The sequence below is a fragment of the Gossypium hirsutum genome, chromosome A09 (genome assembly GCF_007990345.1).
Source record: "Gossypium hirsutum isolate 1008001.06 chromosome A09, Gossypium_hirsutum_v2.1, whole genome shotgun sequence".
In the NCBI taxonomy this organism is placed as follows: domain Eukaryota; kingdom Viridiplantae; phylum Streptophyta; class Magnoliopsida; order Malvales; family Malvaceae; genus Gossypium; species Gossypium hirsutum.
The window spans coordinates 54,899,768-54,915,832 of NC_053432.1; the positions used below are offsets into that span (position 1 = coordinate 54,899,768).

The following is a 16,065-nucleotide window of genomic DNA, read 5'->3' on the forward strand; positions in this document are numbered from 1 at the left end:
CTTTGCCTCTTTTGCTTGTTTATGTTTAAATTATTTGATATATATTGCTTAGAGAATTTGAATGGTTATTTGTGTTATTATCTTGCTTGGATTATGCTATTTCTTTTGTCTCTTAGCATTTTTTGTGTTTAACAGTTTCTTATGATGTTCTGTAGGGTCTATCTGCCCTTAACTGTACAGATTTGTTTTGATGACAAAAGCAGCAGGTAAAGCATAAGTTACTGGTTTATTGAAGTTGAGAACTTAAGGCTTCTCTTCTTGCTTGTAGTGCATTTCTTATCTTCGTATTAAGATAGCATCTCCATTACCAAGTTTAGCCTCTTTACGTAGCATTTGAGTTGTGGCTGTGCAGTTTGATTTTTAAATAATTACTACACATTCACTAATTGTAGCTTTCTTCATCTTATCAGCAAACTACTAGCAATGCTATATGATTTAAACAATGAAATATGGTTGTTGTTGCAATAAATGCTATTCTTATAGCTCTCGGTCCCAAAACTCAAATCCTAGTTTGTCAAAAGATTTAAGATTTGTCCATTTTATGGTTTGATATTTACCGTGTAAGCTGTTAGAGTTACCATAATATAGCCCTTTTATATTTTGACTGGTGGCAAATGGAACAGGAAAAACCAACTACATTAGATTGCGGTCCAAGAACAATTTGCAGAAGGCACATAATGACTAGCTCTTACCTCTACAAATGCTTGTGGAAGGCATTGCAACAGCGAATAAGAATGATATTGATCAACAAGCAGTTGACACCGAATGTGCTCTGAATCCGAATTCAGGTGTGAGTTTCAGATATTTTATGTGCAAAAAAGTATTAGAGTGCCTTATGTTTGTATGTTAGTTAAGCAGATTATAGATAGAACTGCAGGATCAACTAACTAGTTTATCAAAAACTACACCCAGTTTTGTAATCGTCTACTTGCATATTTGCATATACTTAATAATAATCTCGTGTCAACTAATTATTCTATTTTTTTATTTAATTGTTTTGTTTTTATCGTTTTATTTTTATTTGAGTTGAAAGAAGAAAAACACGAATTGCAATTTTGACTTAGAAAAGAGAATATTCATTAGCAGCTTAATCAATTTAAATAATCAATGTTGATATTTCACATGGGAATGGATATTTAAATCTTATATTTTACATGGTTATGATTTAAGTCCTTATTTCATTTAAGTAACTTCTATTATAATATCTTATTATATTGATATTTTTATATTTAATCTAATTTTTATTATTTATTTTAGTTTTGATTCTAAATTTTTATTTTAATATTTAAAATAACTTGAGTACTAACTTTTGGATTTTAATTGTGTTATTAATTTCTTATTTTAAGTTCTAAATTTAAATTCATTAATTTTTATATTTAGTTTTAAAGTTAAAATTTTAATAGAAAATTTTAATTTAATTAATACTTTTTTATCCTTAAAAGTATATAGTTTAAAGTTCAAATTTCAAAAATAAAACATAATATAATATTTATCATAGAAATAAATATTATTTGATTAAAATATTTTTTTAAAGGTCATGTTCTTTAGCGACGTTTGTGGAAAAAGCGCCGCTAAAGGTATGTTCTATAACAGCATTTGTGGGAAAAGCACCGCTAAAGGTCATGCTCTTTAGCAGCGTTTGTGGGAAAAGCGCCGCTAAAGGTCCTGTTCTTTAGCGGCGTTTGTGGGAAAAGTACCGCTAAAAGTCATGTTCTTTAGCGGCGTTTGTGGGAAAAGCGCCGCTAAAGGTCATGTTCTTTAATGGCGCTTTTAGGTCATGTTCTTTAGCGGCGTTTGTTGTAAAAACGCCGCTAAAAGTCATGTACTATAGAGGCATTTTTGTACATAAATGCCGCAAAATATTAGCGGCGTTGTCTTTAGCGACGTTTTTTGCGGCGCTTTTTAGCAGCGCTTATATAGGCCCAAAAAAAGGCCAGTAAAAACCTGTTTTGCTGTAGTGAACTTAAGGTTCATGAATTTGCTAAAATATCGAATTATTGATATTGAAACCAATTGAATAAATGAAATGAGAAAACCGAATGAATTTGATCGATTGAATAATTGAAAGTATGAGAAAGAGAAATTATGAATTGATATGTGAATTGAATTTGAGATATGAGATTTGAAAGCATGAACCTAAAGTTCATGAATTGATTAAAGTGCAAAGTATTGATATATGATAATTGTTGATAATTGTTATAAATAAGATATTATGTTGAATGTAGAATTTGTTCTTATGATTTACTATATTACAAGTTGATGATAAAATTTATTAAAATTATATAGTTTGAATTATGGTAATACCATTGAGTATAGGCATACTCAGCATACAGTTGTTTTCGTTCGCAGGTCAGTAGAAGTCAAGGTCTCAGTTCAGCAACCAAAGCATTCCCGACTTCAGCACAAAATTGGTGATGTAATCTTTCTTTTGGTGAAAGTGGCATGTACTTATGTGTAGTATAGGTCATGTCCATAGGTCAAGTAACTTGGGTTGTAGAGAACGGTATATAATGTTTGAATTTAGATTTAATGAAATGGTATGCAAATTTATATGATATACATGGTATAATTGGTGCTAAATTTAGAATGGAATGAAAGAAATTATAAGTTAATTTTTTAATGGTAATATGAATGTTCCTAGAGTAAATTATCAAATTAATGTTATAGGTATGATTTAAATACGATTAAATATGAAATTGCATTGGTTGAAATATTTGTCTTGGATTGGTCTCGATTTGAAACTTGAAGGGAAGGTTAGATATTTATAAAGGGGTTATATTGAGTTCACACACAAAAATAAAAAATAATAATTTCCAGAGCACCCGAACAAGTCCCAGTTCACCCCTCTTACGTATTTTTGGGCCTCGAAGATCCATTAAAAGGACTTTATGATTAAATTATAATAAGTTTTTAATTAATTATGAATTATTCGTAAGTTGTTCGATTTGTCTGGAAATGCTCATTAACCCTATTCTGGCGACGGTTTAGGGTTAGGAGGTGTTACATCAGGTGCGAGTTATATCGGTTTGGCTTCAGACCATGAATATCGGCTGATTTGGCTTTGGGTCATGGTATATGTACTTATTGTGCAAGACTTCTGAATGTTCGACTTTTATTCCGAATGATTCAACGGGTAAATGAATGATGAGTTTGAGAATGAGATTGGTACGAGATAGTACAGGTATGTGTATAAACCTTATTAGCTTTGAATCGAGAAAGTGTGAAGAAAATATGCTGTTTTGTGAATTAGTAATTGAAAGGTTTGGTAATTTATGTGAATTCATGTATTTACATTCAAATGTTGAGGTATGTGTTTATGGTTATATTGAGTTTATTTCATACGAGCTTACTAAGCTATAAAGTTTACTTAGTTTATTGTTCTATGTTTTATAGTGAGTTTAAAGCTAGCTTGGATTTGGGGATCATCGGAGATTTTGTCACACTATCCTACAATCAATTTGGTACTTTTAAACTTATGTTTTGAGTATATGGCATGTATAGGGTGCAACAGTCCGATTTTGACCCTAGTCAGAATAGTGGTTTCAGGACCACAAATTCGAGTCTGAAAAATATTTTAATATTATTTTCTGTGTCTGTGATATGTGAATTTACATCTATGAAATTTATGTGATTTAATTTGTTTGTTTCTGTGCTTAATTATGAAAAATGATTAAATCGCGTAAAGTGTAAAAGTTGAGTGCTAGATTCTAAATCATCTATTTGGCTTGGCTTTTAAAATAAAGGCCCTTGCATGTCAATTGGGCCATTTTACTAATGCATGGACAAGTATGGACACTAGTGGATGGAATTTTTATTTGTTAATTAAAAGGCAAAATTGGAAAATGCATATTAATGTATATTATAATGAAATGAAAACATGAAATTGGCCATATTATCATGCATATAGTCGAAAATCAAAGGAAAAGAAAAAGGAGGAAGTTATTTTAGGTTTCGGCACTTTGATTTCTTGATTAAGGTACGATTTTCACTCGGTTTTTGATAATTTCTACGTTTCTGTGATCGTTGCTTCGTGTTCTTCAAAACCCATGTTTGAATTTCTGATTTTGTTGAAGATTATGAAATGTGCCATTGATGATTATATGAGCTTTGAAATGTTTTTATATGGATTATGAAAGATATAGTTGAGATTGTCATGTTTTATCTTTGGATTTTTTATGAAATTGAGCTATTTGGGCTAAATTGTGAAAATAATATTTTGGGGGACAAAAATGTGAAATAAACATGTTGTATGGGATTATATAGAAGCCATGAAAATTCAGCTAGCGCTTGTTGCAAAGAAATTTTGTATATTGGTGATTTTTTTAAGAATGGACTAAATTGTCAAAGTGTGAAAATGTAAGGGCTAAAATGCAAAGTGCCCTAAATATGTGTTCATGGATTATATTGAATGAAATGAATGATTGAATGGTTGAATTTGTATTATATTAGATCAAAAACAAAGAAAACAAACTTAGATCGGGGGAAGTCCAAAATAGTTGAATAGATGACTCGTTTTATCCGAAATCCGTCTGGGGTAAATCAAATTACAATTACGTGTTAATTGAAATAAATTATGCACATATAAACTGTAATCTGTATTGCATGGTCTTGAGTGCCTGATGAATATCTTTGGAGTAAAGTATGATAATATGTTAATATCTGAAAAGCTCTGTATGTTTCTAAGAAAAGTTGACATCTGTCTAAGACATTGTGTAAGACTATGTCTGGGACACAGGCCTCGATTGAGATTTACTTATAAGACCATGTCTGGAACATCAGCATTGTATCTGATTTCGTGTAAGACCGTGTCTAGGACAATGGCCTCAATTGGGATTTACGTATAAGACCATGTCTGGGAGATCGGTATCGTATCTGATTTCGTGTAAGACCCTGTTTGGGACAGAGGCATCGATATTGAATTACATTTAAGACCACATCCGGGACGTCAGCATTGTACTTGTTTATGAGCATCTGTATTGTTTCTGACCCGTCTAATGATAGTGTACAAAATTTGAGATTGAGTATATGAAATGTATAACCTATGCAGATACGTTTGTATCGTACTAAATTTTTTAATATGAAAAATTTTGTCTCTGTGAAATATGTATGGAAATGAAGCATGACATATATGCAAACAAAGGAGCATCGTTAAGTTTATGAATTATTCTATGAAATGGTTATGAATCTATATGGTTGAATTGTACTTATATGCTTTAGTAGTTAGACCAAATTGTATTAGGCTTACTAAGCTCTTTGTAGCTTACTCTATGTGTTTACTATCTATTTTACAGTTATCGTAGCTACTGAAGGCTCGGGGATAGTCGAGGATCGTCACCACACTATCAATCTCATTTTGGTACTTTTGAAAGTGTAAATATTTTAAAGTATGGCATGTATAGGCTAGAAGGTCTATGTATATAAGTTTTGTTGTGTATATATTATGCCATGAGAGTTGGCTAACAAATGAAATGTTGTATATAGTTTTGGTATTTGGTTGATGGTGCCAAATGGTGTATAGTTGTAGTTTTTTATGATTTAATATGTTTTTATTATAATGAAGCATGTTATGAGTATGGAATTGGTTGAAAATTTTAGGTACAAATGTTGTTTATTATGGCTTCTAGGGATGACCTTTAAAAGGGGTGGCAATTTGGCTTAAATCAAACCTGCATGGTGCCACATGGTCAGGGGACAAGGGCGTGTCATGTGGCCGTGGGCTAAAGTCAGTAGCTAGCTAAGTATCACACGGCTGCAGAACACGGGTGTGTTTGTTGGCCATGGGTGAAAGTCAATATGCATGCTCTGTTTTGGCACGACTAGTTCACATGGGTGTGTCTGATGCCCGTGTGAGGTACACGGCCTTGACGCACAGGCGTGTGACCTCAACAGAATTGAAAAATTTTCTATGTTCTGAATTTTATGAATGTGTTCACTTTAGCTTTAACCGTTTTTAAACATATGTTTTAGGTTTTGTAGATCATCTTAAGAGATGATTGCTTATGAAATGATGTTAACTAATATCTGTAATTTTGAATTGATCTGAAATGTTCTGTCTGTCTGGTAATGCCCCTTATCTATTCCAGCAACGGATATGGGATAGGGGTGTTACATTTTATTGGTATCAAAGCTATGGTTTAGTCGGTTCTAGGACTACTATAGTGTATGTGAGTCTAGCTATACATGCCATATATCTGAATCTGTGATAGTGTGATGACTCTTGACATTGAAATGTGCTTTTATATAGAAAATGGATCCCGATAGAGCTGTAGCTGACGATGTTGAAAGCAATGTGCCTGCTCCCGTGCAAGGGACGGTGCAAGCTGATTCTAGACCGACTACAAGTAGCCGTGATGGTGAGGCTAAGCAAGCCTTCTATCAGATGATGAATGAATGGTTCACCCAATACATTTGAACCAATCCGACTGTACAACAACCTCCACCCCAATTAATCCTTCTCAAATGCTTGATATGCCACGAGTGAATCTGGTACAGTTGAGTAGACCAACGATTGATAAGATTAGAAAGTATGGGGCTGAAGAGTTTCGAGCTACAACAAATGATGATGCTGAAAGAGCCAAATTCTAGTTGAAAAATACAATACGAGTGTTTGATGAAATGTCTCTGAGTCCTGAGGAATGTGTTAAATGTGTCGTTTCACTTCTGAGAGATACGACGTATCATTGGTGGAAAACTTTAATATCTGTAGTCCCGAGTGAACGGGTTACTTGGGATTTCTTTCAATCTAAATTTCGGAAGAAATATATCAGTCAGAGATTCATTGATCAGAAACGTAAAGATTTTCTCGAGCTTAAACATGGCCGTATGTCTGTTACTGAATATGAACGTGAATTTGTGAGATTGAGCCAATATGTTTAGGAATGTGTATTGAATGAAGCAATAATGTGCAAAAGGTTTGAAGATGGACTAAACGAAGATATCCGTCTGTTAGTTGGGGTTTTGGAAATTAAAGAAATGGTAGTGCTCATTGAGTGAGCATGTAAAGCTGAAGAATTAAGTTAAGAGAAAAGAAAAACTGATTCTGAAACTAGAGATGCTAGAAAGAGATCTTCGAGTAGTTCATGTCAATCTATGTCAAAGAAATTTCGAGATGATCAAAGCCATCTAAATGCTAATATGGGACATTCAAACCGAGATCAAGCTAGATTGTATTCAAACTTCAGAGTCCCTGCTACTTCCATTGTAAGTGTCGGGAATGTCCCATCTGAGAGACCTGAATGTAAACACTGTGGTAAAAGACAACCGGGAAATTGTAGATTGAATGACCAAGCCTATTTCTGATGTGGATCTCTGGACCATTTTGTAAAAGATTGTTCTGAACCTGCTGAGCAAGAGAATGTACACAATCTGAGACCGAGCAACACCTCAGCTAGAGGTAGACCTTCTAGAAATGCAAGAAATGCAAGTAGTGGTCAAAGAGCTACTGAAGATACTATTGTTAGATCTGAGGCCAAAGCACTTGTCAGAGCCTATGCTATCTGAGCTCGTAAGGAAGCCTCGTCTCTAGACGTGATTACTGGTACTTTTACTCTCTATGATACTTTTGTGATTGCATTGATAGATCCTAGATCAACGCATTCTTATATTTGTATGAATTTAGTGCACAGTAAGACTTTGCCTGTAGAGTCTACTGAATTCGCAATTAGAGTATCGAACCCCTTAGGAAAAAGTGTATTGGTTGATAAAGTCTGCAAGAATTGCCTGTTAATGATACGAGATATCTTTTTTCCTATTAATCTGATGCTTTTACCTTTCGATGAATTTGACATAATTCTGGGAATAGATTGGTTAACTTTGCATTATGCTATTGTGATTTACAAACGAAAAGTCATTGATTTAAGGTGTAAGAATGATAAAATAATTTGAATTGAGTCTAGTGATCCAAATGGACTACCAGTTGTGGTATCTGCAATGAAAATACAGAATTATATGAAGAAAGGTTGTGAAGCTTACTTAGCTTATGTGTTAGATTCGAAAGTGAATGATAAGAAAGTTGAATCAGTGCCTGTTGTTTGTGACTTCTCTGATGTGTTTCCTGAAGAACTACTTGGTTTGCCTCCTATTCGAGAAGTCGAGTTTGGCATTGAATTAGTACCTAGTACTACTCTGATTTCAATAACTCCGTATAGAATGGCTCCGACCGAGTTAAAGGAATTAACATCTCAGTTGCAAGAATTGACTAATCGAGGGTTTGCTAGACTGAGTTTTTCACCATGGGGTGCTCCTGTTTTGTTTGTGAAAAAGAAAAATGGCACAATGAGAATGTGTATTGATTACCGACAGCTTAATAAAGTGACTGTAAAGAACAAATACCCTCTGCCTAGAATTAATGATTTATTCAATCAGTTGAAAGGTGCTACTGTGTTTTTTTTAAGGTAGATCTGAGATTGGGTTACTACCAGTTGCGAGTAAAGGATTCTGATATTCCGAAAAATACTTTCAGAATGAGGTACCAGCATTATAAATTTTTAGTTATGCCTTTTGGTTTAACGAATGCACCTGCTGTATTTATGAATTTAATGAATAGAATTTTCAGACCGTATCTTAATCAATTTGTTGTTGTATTCATTAATGATATTTTGATTTATTCACGTGATGAATCTGAGCATGTTGAACATCTGAAAATAATGCTACAGACTCTGCGAGATAAACAGTTGTATGTAAAGTTTAGTAAATGTGAATTCTGGTTGCGAGAAGTTGGTTTTCTAGGTCATATTGTATCAGCTACTAGTATCCGAGTTTATCCAAGCAAGATTTCAGCTATTCTGGATTGGAAGCCTCCGAGGAATGTATTTGAAGTCCGCAGTTTTCTGGGACTTTGCGGTTACTACAGACGATTTGTAAAATATTTTTCTATGATAGCAACTCCGTTGACAAAATTACTTCAGAAAGATGTGAAATTTGAATGGTCTGAGCAATGTCAGAAAAGTTTTGATCAGTTAAAATCTCTGTTAACTGAAGCTCTAGTACTGTACAACCTGAGTTAGGTAAAGAATTCGTTGTTTACAGCGATGCTTCGTTGAATGGACTCAGTTGTATTTTAATGCAAGAAGGAAAAGTTATTGCTTATGCTTCGAGACAATTAAAGCCGCATGAGAAGAACTATCCAACACACGACCTTAAGTGAGCTGCCATTGTATTTGCTTTGAAGATCTGGTGTCACTATCTGTTTGGTGAGAAATGTCACATGTTTCCTGATCATAAAAGTCTAAAGTATTTAATGACGCAAAAAAGATTTGAATTTGCGACAGAGAAGATGGTTAAAACTGCTAAAAGACTACGAACTTGTGATTGATTATCACCCGGGAAAAGCAAATGTGGTTGCTGATGCTTTGAGTCAAAAATCGTTATTTGCAATGAATGCTCATTTAGTTCTGTCTGATGATGGTTTAGTTTTAGCTGAATTAAAAGTGAGACATTTGTTTTTACAACAGATTATCGAAGCTCAGAAGGTTGATAATGAGATTATAGCTAAATTAACTCAGTGTAATTCTGATTCTGATTCTGAATTTCGAATAGATGATGATGATTGTTTGAGGTTCAGAAATAGACTTTGTGTTCCAAGAAATCTGGATTTGATTCAAACGATTTTGAGTGAAGTCACAGTAGTAGATTTTCTGTACATCCGGGAAGTGCAAAAATGTATAACGATTTGAAATAACTATATTGGTGGCCAAGAATGAAAAGAGATATTTCTAACTTTGTTTTGAGATGTTTAATCTGTCAGCAAGTTAAAGCTGAACATCAGGTGCCATCTGGGTTATTACAACCGATTATGATTCCGAAGTGGAAATAGGATCGAGTGACCATGGATTTTGTTTGGGGTTTGCCTTTGTCTCCGAAAAAGAAAGATACAATTTGGGTTGTAGTTGATTGTTTGACAAAATTAGCTCACTTTATTCCAATTCAGTTTGATTATTTGCTTGATAAGCTAACTGAGTTGTATATTTCTGATATTGTGAGATTGCATGGTGCGCCATTGTCAATAGTGTCTGATAGAGACCCGAGATTTACATCGCGATTCTAGAAGAAATTGCAAGATGCTCTGGGTACTAAATTGCATTTTAGCACCGCTTTTCACCTGCAAACAGATGGTCAATTAGAATGGATTATTCAGATACTCGAGGATATGTTGAGATGTTGCATTCTTGAGTTTGAAGGTACATAGGAACAGTATCTACCTCTGATTGAATTTGCTTATAACAATAGCTTTCAATCGAGCATCAAAATGGCACCGTACGAAGCCTTATACGGTAGAAAGTGTAGAACTCCGTTATACTGGTCTGAGCTCAGTGAGAATAAGATTTATGGTATTGATTTGATAAAAGAAACATAACAGAAAGTGAAAGTAATCTGAAATAGTTTGAAAACTGCCTCTGATCGTCAGAAATCTTATGCGGATTTAAAAAGAAAAGATATTGAATTTGAGATCGGTGATAAAGTGTTTCTGAAAGTATCTCCGTGGAAGAAACTGTTCCGATTTGGTAGAAAAGGCAAATTGAGTCCGAGATTCATCGGACCATATGAAATCATTGAGCGAGTTGGGCTGGTTGCTTATAGATTGAGGCTACCATCTGAGTTGGAAAAGATACAGAATGTATTTCACATATCGATGCTTTGAGGGTACAGATCTAATCCGTCCTATGTGATATCCCCTTCTGAAATTGAGATTCATTCTGATATGACTTACAAAAAAAACTGATCCATATTTTAGCTCGCAAGGTTAAAGAATTGTGAAACAAGAAAATTCTTCTAGTTAAAGTGATACGGCATTGTCACGATGTTGAGAGGCTACGTGGGAGCTTGAAGATTCAATGAGACAACAATATCCGAATCTATTTAACGGTAAGATTTTCGGGGACAAAAATCCCTAAGGGGGGGAATTGTAACAGTCCGGTTTATCCTAGTCGGAATAGTGGTTTCGGGACCACAAATTCGAGTCTAAAAAATATTTTAATATTATTTTCTGTGTTTTTGATATGTGAATTTACATCTGTGAAATTTCTGTGATTTAATTTGTCTGTTTCTGTGCTTTATTATGAAGAAGGATTAAATCGCGTAAAGTGTAAAAGTTTAGAGCTAGATGCTAAAGCATCTATTTGGCTTGGCTTTTAAAATAAAGGTCCTTGCATGTCAATTGGACCATTGTACTAATGCATGGATAAGTATGGACACTAGTGGATGGAATTTTTATTTGTTAATTAAAGGGCAAAATTGGAAAATGCATATTAATGTATATTATAATAAAATGAGAACATAAAATTGGCCATATTATAATGCATATAGCCGAAAATCAAAGAAAAAGAAAAAGGACGAAGCTATTTTAGGTTTTGGCACTTTGATTTCTTGATTAAGGTACGGTTTTAACTCAGTTTTTGATAATTTTTATGTTTTTGTGATCGTTGCTTCGTGTTCTTCAAAACCTATGTTTGAATTTCTGATTTTGTTGAAGATTATGAAATGTTCCATTTATGATTATATGAGCTTTGAAATGTTTTTATATAGATTATGAAAGATATAGTTGAGATTGTCATGTTTTATCTTTAGATTTTTGATGAAATTAAGCTATTCGGGCTAAATTGTGAAAAAATGTTTTGGGGGACAAAAATGTGAAATAAACATGTTGTATGGGATTATATAGAAGCCATGAAAATTTGGCTAGCCCTTTTTGTAAAGAAATTTTGTATATTAGTGATTTTGTGAAGAATGGACTAAATTGTCAAAGTGTGAAAATGTAAGGGCTAAAATGCAAAGTTTCCTAAATATGTGTTCATGGGTTATATTGAATGAAATGAATGATTGAATGGTTGAATTTGTATTGTATTAGATCAAGAACAAAGAAAACCAGACTTAGTTCGGGGGAAGTCCAACATAGTTGAATAGACGACTGGTTTTATCTGAAATCCGTCTGAGGTAATTCAAATTACAATTACATGTTAATTGAAATAAATTATGCACATATAAAATGTAATCTGTATTGGATGGTCTTGAGTGCTTGATGAATATCTTTGAAGTAAAGTATGATAATATGTTAATATCTGAAAAGCTCTGTATGTTTCTAAGAAAAATTGACATCTGTCTGAGACATCGTGTAAGACCATGTCTGGGTCACATGCCTCGATTGAGATTTACGTATAAGACCATGTCTGGGACATCGGCATCGTATCTGATTTCATGTAAGACCATGTCTGGGACATAGGCCTCGATGAGATTTACGTATAAGACCATGGCTGGGACATTGGCATTGTACTTGTTTATGAGCATCTGTATCGTTTCTGACCCATCTAATGATAGCGTACAAAATCTGAGATTGAGTATATGAAATGTATAACCTGTGCAGGTACGTTTGTATCGTTCTAAATTTCTGAATATGAAAAATTTTGTCTCTGTGAAATATGTATGGAAATGAAGCATGACATATATTCAAACAAAGGAGCATGGTTAAGTTTATGAATTATTCTATGAAATGGTTATGAATCTATATGGTTGAATTGTACTTATATGCTTTAGTAGTTAGACCAATTTTATTTGGCTTACTAAGCTCTTTGTAGCTTACTTTGTGTGTTTACTGTCTGTTTTATAGTTATCGTAGCTACTGAAGGCTCGGGGATAGTCGAGGATCGTCACCATACTATCGATCTCATTTTGGTACATTTGAAAGTGTAAATATTTTAAAGTATGGCATGTATAGGCTAGAAGGTCTATGTATATAAGTTTTGATGTGTATATTTTATGCCATGAGAGTTGGCTAAGAAATGAAATGTTGTATATAGTTTTGGTATTTGGTTGATGGTGCCAAATGGTGTATGGTTGTAGTGTTTTATGAGTTAATATGTTTTTGTTATAATGAAGCATGTTATGAGTATGAAATTGGTTGAAAATTTTATGTACAAATATTGTTTATTATGGCTTGTAGGGATGACCTTTAAAAGGGGTTGCAATTTGGCTTAAATCAAGCCTGTATGGTGCCACACGATCAGGGGACAGAGGCGTATCATGTGGCCGTGGGCTAAAGTCAGTAGCTAGCTAAGTATCACACGGCTGCAACACACGGGTGTGTTTGTTGGCCATGGGTGAAAGTCAATATGCATGCTCTGTTTTGGCACAGCTGGTTCACATAGGTGTGTTTGATGCCCGTGTGAAGCACACGGCCTGGACGCACGGGCGTGTGACCTCAACAGAATTGAAAAATTTTCTATGTTCTGAATTTTATGAATGTGTTCGATTTAGCTCTAACCGTTCTTAAACGTATGTTTTAGGTTTCGTAGATCATCTTAAGAGATGATTGCTTATGAAATGATGTTAAATAATATCTGTAATTCTGAATTGGTCTGAAATGTTCTGTCTGTCTGGTAATGCCCCTTACCTATTCCGACGACGGATATGGGATAGGGGTGTTACATAGAGACTTTAATCATGTTGGTTATGTTTTGGTAATGATTTTGGCCATTTGAATTGGCTTGTAAATGTATAAGTCTTGGTTTGTATATAATAGCCATGAGAGTTGGCTTATTTTGAGTTAATTTGCTTGTGTATATATGTATGCGCATATAGTTTATGATATGAAAGTTGAGGTTGGTTTTGATGATGCTTATTAATAGTTGGTATTATGGAAGTTGAATGTTGATATTGGTGATGTTATTTGTTTGTGAATCAAGGTAAAGAATGTGTGTTTTATGTAGCTATATTGATGATCTAAGTTTATGAGATTTTGGGTATAAATGAATTGGTCTATTTTTACACTTGTGTGTATTGAGAAATGTGGTATAGAATATGCATAAATTAGGCTTGATTTCGCTGGTTTAAATGTCTAATTATGCTATATGATGGTGCAAAATGATGTGTTGTAGGTACATTCAAATTTGGGTGGCAAATTGGCTTGATAAATAGCCTGTTTTTATCCACACAGGGAGAGACATGGGCGTGTGTCTTAGCCATGTGTGACACACGGTTATGTTATACGGCTGTGTGTCCCCTGGTGTTGAAATTGAAATCAAGTCAGTACGCTCTACACAGCCTCACACATGAGCATGTGACTTGGCCGTGTGGCATATGTCAGTATACCCTATAGGTTTTCACGGCCTAGCACACGGCTTGGTACACAGACGTGTATGGCCATTTTTAGGGCACATGGGTTAGCCATACGGCCGTATGTGTTGGCCGTGTGACCCAAGTCAAAGAGTTATATGGGTTGGGACACGGCCATCTGCTCCCATTTCGAATGTCCATACGGCCTGTGACACGGGCGTGTCTGTGGCCGTGTGAGAGACATAGTCGGGCCACACGGGCGTGTGTCTCCTGTTTTGAGAAAAAATTCTAAGTTTCGTAAAAATTTCTTGAGCTATCAGTTTAGTCCCGAACCACTCCCAAAGCATGTTTAGGGCTTCATAGGCTCGTTTTAAGGACATTATGCTTGAGTTTGAATAATGTTTGTATGAAATGTGAAATTTTGTGTGAATTAAATGTTTAAATGTTTTATAAGTTCAGCAATACTTAATAACCCTATTCTGACGTTGAATATGGGTGAGGAGTGTTATAATAAATGTAAAGTTATTCCCTTAAATTTAAATTGTTTTTAATATATTAATTTTTAAACACCACAACTATATATAGATAGTCAGGGTGTCAAAGATTCTCAAAAGCCAAAATTCTTGAACATGGCAGAAATAAGCTTAGAACGAGCTTAAGAATCCATTGTGAATCGACAACAGGAATTGAAAGCTTTCGATGAAACAAAATCAGGACAGGAGTGAAAGGGCTGGTAGATTCTGGCTTGTCAAAGATTCCAACGATTTTCATCGACGAACAGTACAAGCTTGAGAGAAACAACGTCCATAACCAGAAACCTGGAAACCCCACCAACAATGACGGAATCCCAATCATAGACTTGACCGTTGTCGATGATGATCCAAATTTACGTCGCGAAATAGTGAAGAACGTTGGAGAAGCTTGCGAGAAATCGGGTTTCTTTCAAGTTATCAACCATGGGATTCCGTTGGCGACTACGGATGAAATGATAAATGGGGTTGTCAGGTTTTATGAACAGGATGACGAAGCTAAGAAGGAGATTTATTCTCGAGATTACTCCAAGAAAGTGTATTATGACAGTAACATCGATCTTTACAAGGCGGAAGCAACCAGTTGGAGGGATACTTTGTGTTGTGTTATGGCACCTCGCCTCCCTCTTCCTCAAGAACTGCCCTGCGGTTTGCAGGTAAGTAGTAAATATAATCTCTATCATCAATGTCCGGAATGAATTAATTAATTTTAATTGGAGCAAATGTTGCTAGGAATATAGATCAGTCACGTATGAAATAAAGGAAATTAAAACGTAAATAGCTACTTATATGAAACATATTTTGATCCGATAATATTTTTGCAAAAATCATATCTGAAGCTAACTTAATCTGCAGAGATATAATGATAGAATATTCAAGCAAAATGATGAAATTAGGGCAGACTTTGTTAGAATTGATGTCGGAAGCTTTGGGTCTGAATCGGAGTTATTTGGAAGATATTGGGTGCGGTGAAGGAATGCTTGTGAAATGCCATTACTATCCACCGTGTCCCGAACCGGACTTGACATTGGGCAGCAGCAGTCACACCGATACCGGCTTCTGCACCGTAGTTTTACAAGATGAAATCGGCGGACTTCAAATCCTCTATCAAACCGGCTTGATGTTAATCCTGTCCGTGGGGCTTGTAAATTTGGACGATATGATGCAGGCAAGCCCACCTTAACTTTAACCCTAATATCATAATTTAGGTATTTTATTGCTATATACATATTATATTATAAAGTCTAAAATCGAGCATAACATATTTATATTATTGACATCTCACTTATTAAATTTATATTTTTAAAAAATATATAATAAATTATCTCAATAATTTTTAATTTTAATTATTTAATATTTTTTTATAATTTCAGATTAAATCATCTCAATAGTTGACCATTTGGAAATAAATTTACGTTAAAAACTTATCATTTTAAAAATAAATTTTAAAATAAACATGATGTACAACTAAAAACAAACCTGAATTCAA

General features: G+C 34.3%; 1 pseudogene; it reads left to right on the forward strand.

The window, feature by feature from the left end:
- The first annotated feature begins 700 nt into the window (after positions 1 to 700).
- Positions 701 to 15,759, forward strand: LOC107889990 (1-aminocyclopropane-1-carboxylate oxidase homolog 1-like; annotated as a pseudogene).
- The last annotated feature ends 306 nt before the right edge of the window (positions 15,760 to 16,065 follow it).